This window comes from Papio anubis, chromosome 11, assembly GCF_008728515.1.
Source record: "Papio anubis isolate 15944 chromosome 11, Panubis1.0, whole genome shotgun sequence".
Lineage (NCBI taxonomy): Eukaryota > Metazoa > Chordata > Mammalia > Primates > Cercopithecidae > Papio > Papio anubis.
This window is the reverse complement of record NC_044986.1, coordinates 4,984,687-4,998,039: the sequence shown is the minus strand read 5'-3', so window position 1 is coordinate 4,998,039 and position 13,353 is coordinate 4,984,687.

The window sequence follows — 13,353 nt, the reverse complement described above, 5'->3', positions numbered from 1 at the left end:
TATGAGTTCTGAGAAGGTAGTGCCAGCCCGTGGCTGAGGACTAGAGCAAGAGGAGGTGGAGCCATTCAGGGCAGATCTGGAGCAGATGGGGTGGGCAGGGCTTAGGAAACTCCACTGGTCTTATCTTCAACTCCGAATCATTGAAGACAGTGTACAGGAGGTGCCAAGCTCTGATTTGTGTTTATGAAGAGGACTCTGCAGTGGACTGGAGGAAGCTGGCCTGCACGTGAGGAGTTTGGAGGCAAAGTTAGTGCAACCACCCAGGCAGGAGACGATGGGGATCTAACCCAGCAGAGGCAGCAGGAACAGAGAGTGGGAGATGTGGGGGGACGTGGTGGTTGGGGTACAGCAAGGGAGGCATCAAAAAGAGTGCCCAGATGTTGGTCTGTTTGCTGGGATGGGAGGACGGAAACCAGAGCAGGTGTGAGAGAGGGAGCCCTGACTTCAGTCTGACATACCACATGTGAGGGCTCCCAGACTACCCAGTGCAGCTGTCAGGGAGGTGAGTGGTGAGGGGTTGACTCTTTAACCCCCAAAGTATGTGCTCAAATTCTAGCACCTGCTCTTTGTCATGGTAACCTTATTTGGAAATAGAGTCTTTCTAGATGCAATCAAGTCAAGATGAGATCATACTGGATTAAACGTGCGTCCCTGACCCAGTGACTGGTGGACCTTAATCCAGTGACAGTGTCTTTGTAAGAGGAAGGAGAGGAAGATTCTGATACTGAGCCACAGGGAAAGTGCAGAGGCAGGTTGCAGTGATGCAGTCGGAAGCCGGGGGATGCCCAGGGTTGCCAGCAGCAACCAGAAGTTGGAGAGAAGGGACGGACCTTGCCAACACTTCACTTCTGACTTCTGGTCCTCAGGACTAAGACTACATTTCTGTTGCTTTGAGCCACCCCTTTTGTGGTCCTCTGTCATGGCAGCACCAGGACACTAATACAAGTGGATCCATAGAATTTGGAAGAGAAATACGACTGAGCTGGAGATACAGACCAGAGAGGCATCAGCAGAAGGGCTGATGAGGCCTTCAGAGTTCATCCTGGGGGATCTATGCAGGGAGAGTAGGAATAAGAAATAGTGATCATCACACCAGGTGGAGGGAATCACGGTGTTCCTCGGAAGAGGGGGAACCTCCCAAATCCCACACCTCAGGTGAAGTCTGCGATCGACTAAAAGTGGAAGGTGCCGCTCTAAGACAGAGCTCCTTAGAATTCAACATGTGTAAGTCGCCTGAGGATCTCACTAAAATGCAGACTTGGGTTTGTGGGTCTGCAGTGGGACCTGAGATTCTGCGTTTCTCATAACTCCCAGCTGATGCCCTGGATTGCACTTGAAGAGGCGAGGCCTTGTAGGGTTGGTCTGGTTAGGAGGAGACCAAGATGGAGCAACCAGAGAGGTACTACCAGGAGGGGTCTGCCCTGACGCCAAGGGAGAAGGAACACTTGGAAGGCGCTGGACTGCTGGATCCCAGTGCCACTCAGAGGCAGGAGAGTGGGAACAAGTGTCCAGCGAACCATGCGACAGAGAAGATGCTGCTGCTGTGGGAAGAGGAGGGGTGTAGAAGGAGGTAGAAGCCATTTTGGTGACTTCCTAAGACATCTGGGACGAGAACTCAAAGACTGGGTGACTGCATCTGGACATGGTGAGGAGTGAGGTACCAGGAACTTGAGGCAGGTGACTGAGAAGTGAACTCATTGGGGGTGGAGCTGGGTGGGGACTGGGGAAAGTGAATGGCTGAGGGAACCAAGTTGGGAGGAGAAAACAAGTCCAGGTGAAAGAGCAGGTTGATGGTCTTTGTGATTTTCACTCTGGTGTTTGTTTTTGGTTCACTTTCACATCCTTTGTATCTCAAGTCAGAAGTGGCTTAGGGTGTCAAGAAGCTGGGGCCCGACCTTGTTCTGACTTTGGCAAACTGTGCGGAGCAGGAGGGAAGTGGCCTTACCTCAGCTGTCACCTCCCCTCCACCTCCTGTGCCCTCACCAACCCTGACATGGAAATCAATTGCATTGGTTTTACTACAGTTTTGGACATTTCAGCCAGGGGCTGGGTGGAGGAAAAGTTTGCTTTCTGAAGGCGGGGTCTTATTTCACTTCTGGGCTCAGGCCAAGCACTCAATAATGTCTGGGGAAGCCAGGATGTAAGTATGGCTGAGGTCCTGGGTATGGGGAGGGAATAGCTCGTGCCTGTGGGTGTTAAGATGTTTTGTGTTGCAACCCAGGGAGGTTGGCCACATCTCTAATATGCAATTTAGATCCAGAGCCTGCGTGTATTTCAATCTTTTATGGCTGGCTGGGATAATCAAATCCATATAAGAAACCTTGAAGGAAATCAGTGCGGAGTGGATTTTGTTGAAACCACAAGCTATGAAAATTGGATGTAAGGAGTACACCTCCCAGGTGCCTCAATGACGTACCTGCCCTGCCAAGACTTTGCCAGCTGATGGGAGAAAAGGTATTGGATGGTACACATGCCATTAAATCTTCTGATGGCTGTGGGCTGAAATCTGCCCGGTGCCATGGGCACAGAGGCCACCGCAGCACTCTTTGCTGGGCTGGTGGGCGCCCTCCAGTTGGAGCTCTGTCGAATAATAACTCCTCGGTGGAAATCGTCCGGCTCCCAAACACATGGTTTATGGCTGAAATGGAAAAGCTCCCGAGTGCCATCAATGACACTCTCACTGCTTATAAAGACATGTGGGTTCTTTTCCAGTAAAAAATAAGGCTGCTGCCATGTCCCCCCCAAGCCATAAATGATTCAAATGTCAAGCTCGCCTGTGCCTTATGCAATGCGGATGTATTGACTTATCAAAGAAGCGGATGCATTATAGGCGGCTTGCCTTCCCTTACAACTCCATATTTATGTTTGAAGTCTCAGGATATGTTACCTGCGCGCTCGCCACCTTCCCTTCCTCCATGGGAGATTTACAAGGCAGCCAGCCGGCAGAAGAGGGACAAAGAAGTAAATATAGTAATATGACAGATTTATTTTGATTTGTTTTATGTGCTTGTGATCTTGCATGCTTTATGTGCTTCTCTATATCTGGGTTCTGTCGTTCTTTTCCTGCCTGTTCACCCCTTTTAAAATAGCAAGTTCAGTAAGTTCTTGGAGGGAGGATATGGCCAAGCGGGAGGGAGAACCATGCAGTTTCCAAGTTATCCGGTTCATCACAACACGTTTTTTTTTTTTTTTCTTTCATTTCTCCTTTCATTTGTTTATTTTTCTTGTACGTGAATACCTGGCTCCTGGAAGCATTTCTATAGGAGAAGCTGTTCATTCATTCATTTTTTCTTTCCATTTTCAGTAATGGTTGTGTAGAAGCTGGCAGGAGTAAGAGTTTGTGATCTCCGTCTGTGTCCTTCCTGCAGGCGGTGCTCTCTTCTCTTTCTTCTCGCTTTCCAGCAGAGGCTGTGGCTTGGTCCTCCCTGCCCTCTCCTTTACCAAGGGCCACAATGGAGGTGGCCCTCCATGTCCACTTCCCTGAAACAAAGCCGTGGTGTGGGCAGCCCCTGAGGACCAGGCCAGGCAGGCTGGGTGGTGGGATGTCTGCTGGAGACCGGAGCCTTTGATGCAGAAAGATCGATCCTGAAGATCCAAGGGGACACTTAACTTTGCTGGTTTTTTTTTTTTTTTTTTTTTTTTTTTTTTAAATCAGAACTAGAGGAAATGAGAAGTACCCGGGCAGAGAATTGCTTCAGAGACACTGAGGCCACCTGCCCCGTGGCCTGAAAGGCAGCACTTAAAGAAAATTATAGAGCAGGAGATAAGAGGGTGCCGGCTCCCCTCAGGTGACGGATGTCAGAGCGCATCATGAGCAACTCACGTTAAATGCTCCAGACGAACTAGCTGACAAGATACTCTTGGAGTCACAGCAATGGTGCAAAATCACTTAGCGTCACTATCCCAGGGGAGCCCCAGCATTTCTGTCACCTTAAGCAAAATAGGCTTACAACAAAACAAAGTGAAAGACTCTTAGCAGGGTATCTATGGAAATGACTGGAAATTGCTGCTGGAAATTTAGGGTTTGCTTTCCTGTTCTTCCCAGGATGAGTGTGTATGGTACTTTTCAGGAGGAAACCATCCTTGGAAAGACCCAGCTTGGAAAACGTGAGAGTTGAGGACGTTGCAGGCTTGTCCAGCACAAGCCACAGAGAGCCAGGTTGACCCCCACGGCCTGTAGCAGTCGGGGGTGTGCCCAGAGCCTAGCCAGGGTTGGCTCAGACATGCCCAGATGACAAAGGGACAGCCAGGCAGGGCTGGAGGCCCATGGCTGGGCAGTCTGCGGGTGTCCCTTCTCCCAGCATGCAAGGATCATTTCAAGCTGCACGGAATTGCGGAAGACACTGGCAATGTTAAAAACACACATGAGTGGACGGGTTGTTCCTGAGGGTGTCTTACCGGGCCAGTGATGTGAGACGATAAAACATATTAACGGGACTTTTATGGGGTAATGAATGAGGGGCAGCTGGAGGGCCAGACACGGGGCAGGAGATGCGTGGGGGAGGGCAGGGCCGCCGTGGACAGGCGGAAAAATGTGTGTGGCTGTCACGGGGACTTGGACACGGCATCCATCCTGAGGTTCATTACGACCGGTGTTCCCTCTGCTTGAATATTCAATATTTTCAACTCACTATATGAGTGAATTAAAAAAATAGATTTATCCCTGGATTTTCTACAGATGGCCACTCAGAAGATTACACAAGCCCCGTGCCACCCTCCCAACCCCTGCTCTCTTCGGGAGAACGGATGAGTGTTTGGGGTGTTTCATCTGCTCCAACAATTTCCCCGTTTCCCATGGATCAACACTGACAGAAAACCCCAGGTACGCCTGACGGAAGGAAAATGAAAAGACTTAATTTTGAAAAGCTCGTGAACGCCTCAAGCCTTGTCTTCAAAATCTTTCAGTGACGGAGTGCTTGGAAAGGTGCCCGCCTCTGGCTCAGACCTGACGATTAGAAAAGAAAATTAAGTATTCTGTTTATACCGGGGGGATACCTGCTCAAAACATCCACCTTGATGGGCAAAAGCAAGGTAAAGATACTGTTGCTTTGGGTTGCTGGAGGCAGCCGGGTGTCTTGGACTTTGAGGTGCTGGGGTCGTGGTTCCCATCTTCTTACAGGTTCAAGCACTGAGCTGGGAGTAAAGACCCCATGGCACACTCCCTGAGCACAGTTGGCAGCAAGGGGTGGCAGGAAGAGCCTTTCACTCTCAGTCCTGGGTAAAGGGTCCAAGTCATTGGCAGACAGCATTGAAAATTTGACATCAGCAGCCCCAGCTCTCCCGGGCCAAGTGCCCACGGCTGGAAGGTTGGCACAAGCAGTAGGAATTTGTCTGAAAGTAAAATCTGATCATTATCTACGTTTTAGGATGAGTTTTTAAAAGTTTTTTAATTTTTATTTTATTTATTTTTTGAGACGGAGTCTCACTTTGTCTCCCATGCCGAGTGGCATGATCTTGGCTCACTGCAACCTCCACCTCCTGGGTTCAAGTGATTCTTCTGCCTCAGCCTCCCAAGTAGCGGGGTCTACAGGCGCCTGCCACCATGCTTGGCTAATTTTTTTTGTATTTTTAGTAGAGATGGGGTTTCATCCTGTTGGCCAGGATGGTCTCCATCTCCTGACCTCGTGATCCGCCCACCTCATCCTCCCAAAGTCCTGGGATTACAGGCGTGAGTCACCGCACCCGGTCCATTTTTAAAATGTTAATGCTTTGGATGAACCAATATGCCAAAAAGTGGCTCAAAGAAAAGTGAACAGAACATCAAGGATGAATTTTCTAGTCTGGAAAAAACCCTGAAATATCAGATTCCTTCTCACGTTAAGCATTTATTTTCCGGACACAGTTTTTATCAGACACTTTCCAAATTGTTTAGATGTCAATTCTTGTCTTCCGTCTTTTATCAGAAGGGGCGTCTGATGGGGGGTATGGAGATGAAACTGATAAGAAGGTTTGGTGCATATAAACATTGTGCTCATCCTGCTTGCAAATTACTTGTCCACAGATTTTTTTTTATATGTTCTCACTTTTTAAGAGGAAACATTCCATTGATTTTCTGTTGAGCAAAGGTTTTCTCCTCTCTCTCTCTTTATTAAATATGCCAGTGCTTTAAACAGAGGGTTAAAGAAATAACCTTCCTTGGGTAGGACAGTTGAGAATAAGCATCATTTAGGGTCCTTTGATGTGAGAGTTATCACCTGCCCCCTTCTTCTTGGGACTATTAGAGATGCCACTGGAGTGGATCGGTCCAGATGAGAACTAAACGTGGCTGTGGGCAGATGAGCATCTGCATTGGGTCTGCTTCAGACACTGGAGCCATCCTCTCTCCACCAACTTCCTTAGGCAGGTGTAATCAGTTGAGAAGGTCAGGTGGTGGGTCTGCTCTAGCCAAGCTTGGCAGAGTTTTGGAGACATGGGGCAAGGCACAGACACTAGACCTTGGCACTTATGGTGCGGACAAGGAGGGTTTACTAGGTTCTTGCTCTTTTCCTGACAATTCCCGACACTGCTTCCCAGAGTCTTCAACGAGAGTCACCTCTACATTCCTCCTACTTTCCATGCTCATTTGTTAAAAAAGTATGGCCCAGACTCCTTCCCCTCCTGATAGCAAGTGCTCACAGAGCGCTGCCCTGTGCTGAGCCCTGCCCCGAGAGGGTACCATGGGAGCATTCACAGAAGAGACTCCTGTGGGGAACTGGCACTGCTGATACAGCCAAGCCAGCACAGGCTCTGCATCCAAGGGGCTCACAGGCTTCGCAGAAGACCCCCAGCAAGCGAGATCAATGGAACGATGGCAACCAGAAGGAAGGGTGCCCTGACAGAGAGTAAGGACCACAGCTGGAGTGGAGGTGGGGAGTGCAACTTGCCCACAGTAGAGGGGTCAGAAGTGGCTTCTCAGAGTCCATGCCCTGCTCCCAGACAAAGAGAAGTCAGCAATTGGTGTCAAATCCATTTGGAAAATACCAGACAAAAACTAAATTGGGGGAGAGAAAACCTATTAGAAATAAATGATGATTATTGCAGATATTTTTCCAAGCTAAAAAAGTTTCTTCTTCAAATTCCATGTTTTTCTTTCAACCACCTTTAACACCTTAGTCCACTAGATCCATCCAGATTAAAGTTTAATTGAGTTGGAAGCAGCCTGCCATGGTGGCAGGAGAGGGGCAGCACTGCAGAGACTGGGGATCTAAGTGCCTTGCAGAGAGGCCTGGGGCTGGGGAAGAGCAGGTCTGTTTTGAAGCACTATGCAAGGGGGTGCTGGCATGAGATGGCCAGGAGGGGAGCTAGGGTCAGTTTGGTCCTCATCTTGAAGGGTTTTAAGGAGTCTGGAGTTTTAAAATTTGTTTCATTGAAAGGCACAGCATTTAAGGAATTTAAGCAGGAGAGTGGCATGATCTCATTTCTGTTCGGATAAAACACCAGATGCCAAGTAAAATTAGAATTTCTGATAAAGAGGAAACAAATTTTTCTCATGCCTGTAATCCCAGCACTTTGGGAGGCCAAGGCAGGCAGATCACCTGAGGTCGAAAGTTCGATACCAGCCTGACCAGGTGGCGCATAACTGTAATCCCAGCTACTCGGGAGGCTGAGGCAGGAGAATTGCTTGAACCCGGGAGGCAGAGGTTGCAGTGAGCCAAGATTGCACCATTACACTCCAGCCTGGGCAACAAGAGCGAAACCCTATCTCAAAAAAACAAAAACCAAAACAAACAACAACAACAACAAAACACAAAACAACAAAAGAAGAGGAAACAATGTTTTAGTGTAAGTGTATCCCAAACACTGCATGAAATAATTTTTCAAACAGTTTCATTGAGATATAATTTACATACCATACAATTTACTCATTTAAAGCGTGCAATTTGATGGTTTTTAGTGTATTCACAGACCATGTGTAATACAGTCAATTTCAGAACATCTTCCTCACTTTAAAAAAAGAAACAAACAAAAATCAGCTCGTACCCTTTAGCTATCACTACCCTGTCTCCCTCATCCCTCTTCCAGCCCTAAGTAATCACTTATCTCTTTTCTCTATAGATTCTCCCATTCTGGACTTTCATATGGATGGAATTGTATTAGTCTGTTCTTGCATTGCTACAAAAAACTACCTGAAACTGGGTAATTTATGCAGGAAAGAGGTTTAACTGACTCATGGTCCTGCAGGCTGTATGGGAAGCAGCGCTGGGGAGGTCTCAGGAAACTTACAATCATGGCAGAAGGTGAAGGGGAAGCCGGCACATCTTACATGGCTGGAGCAGGAGGAAGAGAGGACTAAGAGGGAGGTGCTACACACTCTGAAACAACTAGATCTCGTGAGAATTCACTATCATGAGAGCAGCAAGGGGGAAGTCCACCCCTACAATCCAATCACCTCCCACCAGGCCCCTCCTCCAATGTTGGGGGTTACAATTTGACCTGAGATTTGGGTGGGGACACAGAGCCAAACCATATCAAGATTCATAAAATACATGATCTTTTGTAACTGACCTTTTTAAGTTAGCATTATGGTTTCCAGGTTTACCCATGCTAGAGTGTGTAACAGCATTCCATTGATGATGGCTGAAGAGTATTCCATTGTGTGGACAGACCGCATTTTGTTTAACCATTCATTTGTTGATGAACATTTGGGTTATTTCTATCTTTTGGCTCTCATGGATAATGCTGTTAACAACATTCAGACATGAGTTTTCATGTGAACACGTGTTTCACTTCCTTTGGATATATACCTATGCGTGGAACTGCTGGGTCCTATGTGTGAGACATCCTTACGCTAAAATCTATTCCTTGATCTATCTGAAACTTCCATGTAACAGAGCATCTGCATTTTGTTTTGTTTTGTTTTTGAGACAGGGTCTTAGTCTGTCGCCCAGACTGGAGTGAAGTGGCACCATCTCGGCCCACTGCAACCTCCGTCTCCCAGGCTGAAGTGATTCTCCGGCCTCAGCCTCCTGAGCAGCTGGCATTACAGATGTGCGCCACTACTGCCTGGCTAATTTTTGTATTTTTCTTTTTTTAGTAGAGACAGAGTTTCACCGTGTTGGCCAGGCTGTCTCAAACTCCTGATCTCAAATGATCCACCCGCCTCGGGTTCCCAAAGTGCTCGGATTACAGGCGTGAGCCACCATACCTGGCTGAGCATCTGCATTTTTATTTGCTAAATCTGGCAACACTATTTGTGAGAAGATCAGTGGAGAATTTGAAAGAGGTTAGTCCTGAGTAAAAGGTGGAAGCTCTGCTGGGGACTGTTGCAATGGTCTGAGTGAGAGATGCAGGTCGGGGTTTGGGCTAGGGTGGGCTCTGAGGAGATAAAGAGAAAGGGATGGATCTGAGAGGGGCCACACAGGCTTCGTAATGGGTGGGACCTAAGGGCAGCGAGGGAGGAAGTAGAATGTTCTCAGGTTGGAGGGTCCAGGCTGGAGGAAAAGCATCCAAGGTGGCCCCATTGTCTATGACGAGGTCACTCTGGTAGGAACAGGTGTGGGTGAGGAGGGGCTAGGGTTAAGTTTCCCATACTTAGATGTGAAACACGTGCTGAGGTGTGGACTCTGCAAGGAAATTGTGAGTCTGGGCAGCAGGAGCAGGTTTGGGAGCTTCCATCATAGAGAAAACATTTACATCCAGGAGAATTAAAATCCCAGGACATCCGTATGGGAACGATGTACAGAGAGACGTTCACCTTCTGAATCCCTGCTGTATGTCGGGAAAACTGCAGTGGCCATTAGGGAAACAGCAATGAATAAACCAGGGTTTTTGACACAAATTTTCTGCCTTGAGAGAGATTTCTCAGTAAATTTTCCTCAAGAAAGAATTGCCTTTTACTGTAAATAAAGCAAGAGAAGAGGACACACTCCCAATCTCGCTGGAGCCCACAGACAATAGCAATTGGCTCAGTGGATTTTGGGGGTTTCCATACTTACCACTATCCCAAGAGTGCTGGTGAAGGCAGTTGTGCTGTTCAAGGGAATTTCTAGAAGTTGGGGACATGGCAGGGGCACAGCACAGCTGCCTTCCCCAGCACTCTTTGGACAGTGGTGAGTATGGAAACCTCCAGACTCAACCCCAGAAGTTGGGGACATAGCAGGGGCAAGGAGAGAGGCCCAGGGGATGCTGCCTCTGGATTGTGCTGATGGTTTCCGATCCTGCCAGGCGCAACTGCCACAAGGACTCATATGTGGAGCTATGAAGACTCCTCAGCTCTGCAGTGGGGTGGGTCTACTGAGTGCTCTCACACTCGTCGGTGGGGGGGACCCTGCATGTCATTCTGTCATTTCCAAAACATTGCCCTTGCTCAGACACCCAAACTGGAAGCTCTGTGTGTCTTGCCCAGAATAATACTGGGTGGTTCTTGGGTCCAGAAATCCTGGATAGAAAGATCCATCATCTCAGTCTCTCCAATGCCATTCCATAAGGACCTTTCTGGAGTGGTCTAGCCCATCCAATGAGGATTGATCATACTATCTTGTTCATTTAGTTAGCTACAGTCAAAGAGCCTCTTGCAACTTTGCTGCTCAGTGAATCCACCCCTAAGTTTTGATGTGGTGCATCCATTTGCAATTTAAGTTTCCTCCTCACTTTTCTTCATCTCTTGCTTGTGGGTCAACTTTGCACATCCAGAAGGAGTGCTTGAGTTAGCGTTTCCTGCAGGTGCTAACCATGGATTATTTGCTACTATGGATTTGAGGGAGCATCTCATGGTGTGGTGTACGCAGCTCTGGGTTTTACCCAAGACCACATTTCTGTCCCATTCTCTGCTTGATGCCCATACCTAGAAAACCATTCTGGGTCCATAACGAAGCTCAGTAAGCATTGGTGGAATGAATATTACTCCTAAGGCATCACCCTGCAGTTTGGCTTTTGGCAGTTGTCTGCAAAGTGCTCACATTGCTTGGTGGGCACTTCTTTGGGGATGAGCATCTCAGTGCTGCTCACGCTCCTCCCCAGAGGGCCTAGGCTGGATGGACATACTGGCCTCTAGGTGTCAGGAGCCACGTGAGGGTGAAGAGGGATGTGGGGGACCCTCTGTCAATGGAGGTTGCTTCTGTCCTTGATCTTTGGAGCTCAGCTTTTCATGGAGATGCCTGGCTCAGAGAGGGGCAGAGAAGCTCCCAGTGGAGGCTGTAGGCCAACACTCATCTGAGAGCTTGTGCACAGACCCCCGACCTGCGGCTGTCCAGCACTGTTGGGAAGAGGGTTCTAGTTGAGTGAGAGTACCTACCTGATGGGCTGACTACCCATGCTGTAGATTTCTTATGCTCTTGTCTTCTTTACAGATGAATGGTGGCAAGACTAGCTCCCCAGTGAAACATCTGCATGTATCAGTTGAACCAGTCACTTAAACTTCATAGAGCTCAGAGTTTCCTTCTAGAAATTGGGCTTAAATAGCAGCATATCCATTCCTGTCAGGATAACTGTGAAGATTTCATGAAACACTGACCAAGATTCCCAGTTATCCTCAAATCCATCATTCTGGCCATCATTCCCAATTATCTGCAGATCCTTTTGCTGCCTTTTCCAGTAGTAAATGACATTTCCATGCTCTCTCACTGACTGGTTTTCAGCCAGGACCAGCCAATGGAAGCTTCTGGAAGGACATGAGCAGAGCTTTTCCTCCATCCCCACCCTCCTGCTCTTCTCTGCTGGCTTCTCCTACAGTATTGGCTTCTCTCCAGGTCCAGACCTGCCCTGCCCAGTGGCTGGTGGGGAGAGCATCACCTCCTCCTTGCCTTTGTCCCTCTGGCACCAGGAGTGCTAGTGGTTCCAAGCTGCCTCCTCTCTGGCTCCTTGACTTTCTGGCACCTCTAAGACTAGATTCCTGTGTAGAATAGGGCTCAGTTTTCCTGACGGAACCTGGACTGCATAGAGCTATTATTATTATTATTGTTGTTGTTGTTGTTATTAAGATTTTTACTTCATCAATTCTAAATTCTAAATTCATTTTCCCAGCTTCAGCATGGACTTGAGAGTGAAGCGCAAGGAAAGAAATTGAATTTCCAGAAAATACTAATCCTACATCAAAGCAACAAGATGGCTTGGTGTGTGTGGACATTGCTGTCCTCATTCCTGGCGCCGGGAGCATCACAACAACACATGTTTCCCAACACAGGCCAGGATGCTTCCGACTCCTGGGAGGATTGGCAGACCAGCCTCTGGAGGCTTCTCCTTGCACTGCTGATCCCCGCCTCACACCCTGGTGCTCCCTTTTGGCTCCCAGAACACACTCAGCAGGAATCAGCCACCCACACGCCTGCAGAGGCAGCTCAGTCGTAAGAGCAAAGAGGTTGAAACAAACACACATCTAAACCCCCCATTTTAGGGAAAGGGGCCTGCACCCAGAACTGTGCTTTCCTTAAACATTTCTTAGACAACTCCCCACACAGGTACAACATTTCCAGGGCTTTCCTGGGCATTTCTCAGCACAGTGCTCTGCTCCCACCTTGAAAGCTATCAGTTCTGAGTTGTAGCGGTTTTCTGGAGGCCAGCCATCAGAGGATGGCTCTGCATGTCCAGTGTCTGAACTTAGATCCCTGGCAGGCTCAGACTCTGCAGCAGTCGCACACCCACACAAGAGGGCAAGGCAGCCCACACGCGACTATTATGCTCCCTCAACACAGGGGTGGGGATTGTGGAGAGAGGGTCCCACATATTAACATGACCTGCAAGATCTAAGATTTGACTAATCTTTAGATTGAGAGGCAAATGTTGAAATGTGATTGAAGGGTGACTCTCCCATCCCGAAGGCCCCAGGAGGGAAGAATACATATTGTCGTGGTGAATTTGGGCTTATTGCGGCAATAGGAAGCTGGCAACCGGAACTCAGGGACTTCTGGGGACCTGTTGGTTGTGCTTTTTCACTTCAGAGAATAATAACTAAAAAGGAATCCCAATAATTACAGCCCAGTTGTGCAAGGCCCACTGTTTGTGCTCAGTAACGCAACTCCATTTCCCATCTGTGTAACAGAGGTGCTGAAACTGTGAAAGATCTGTCATTCTGGTTCCAAACCTGGCCAGGGGACTGCATCATCTCCAAATATTAGTGATTTGCTTAAAACTAAGAAGGAAAACCAAGCCACCTGTCTCCTGCCTTCTTAGGCAGCATTTTCACCTTTCACCCTTCATGGGGCTGCTTTGTCTTCCTGGGTTCTAATCTCAAGATGAATGATTGAGAGAGGTCAGACCCAGGCTTTCTAAAGTTGTTTGGATTTTCTAGGGAATCTATGGATTTACCTCATCACTGATAACTCTCTTGAGTTACTACATTCTTATATCAACTCTGCAAATTTGGGTCTTATTTAATGGATGGGAGTGTCCACACAAGAATCAGAGAAATGCTCAGCCCCAAGAGCTGGACTCAGACAC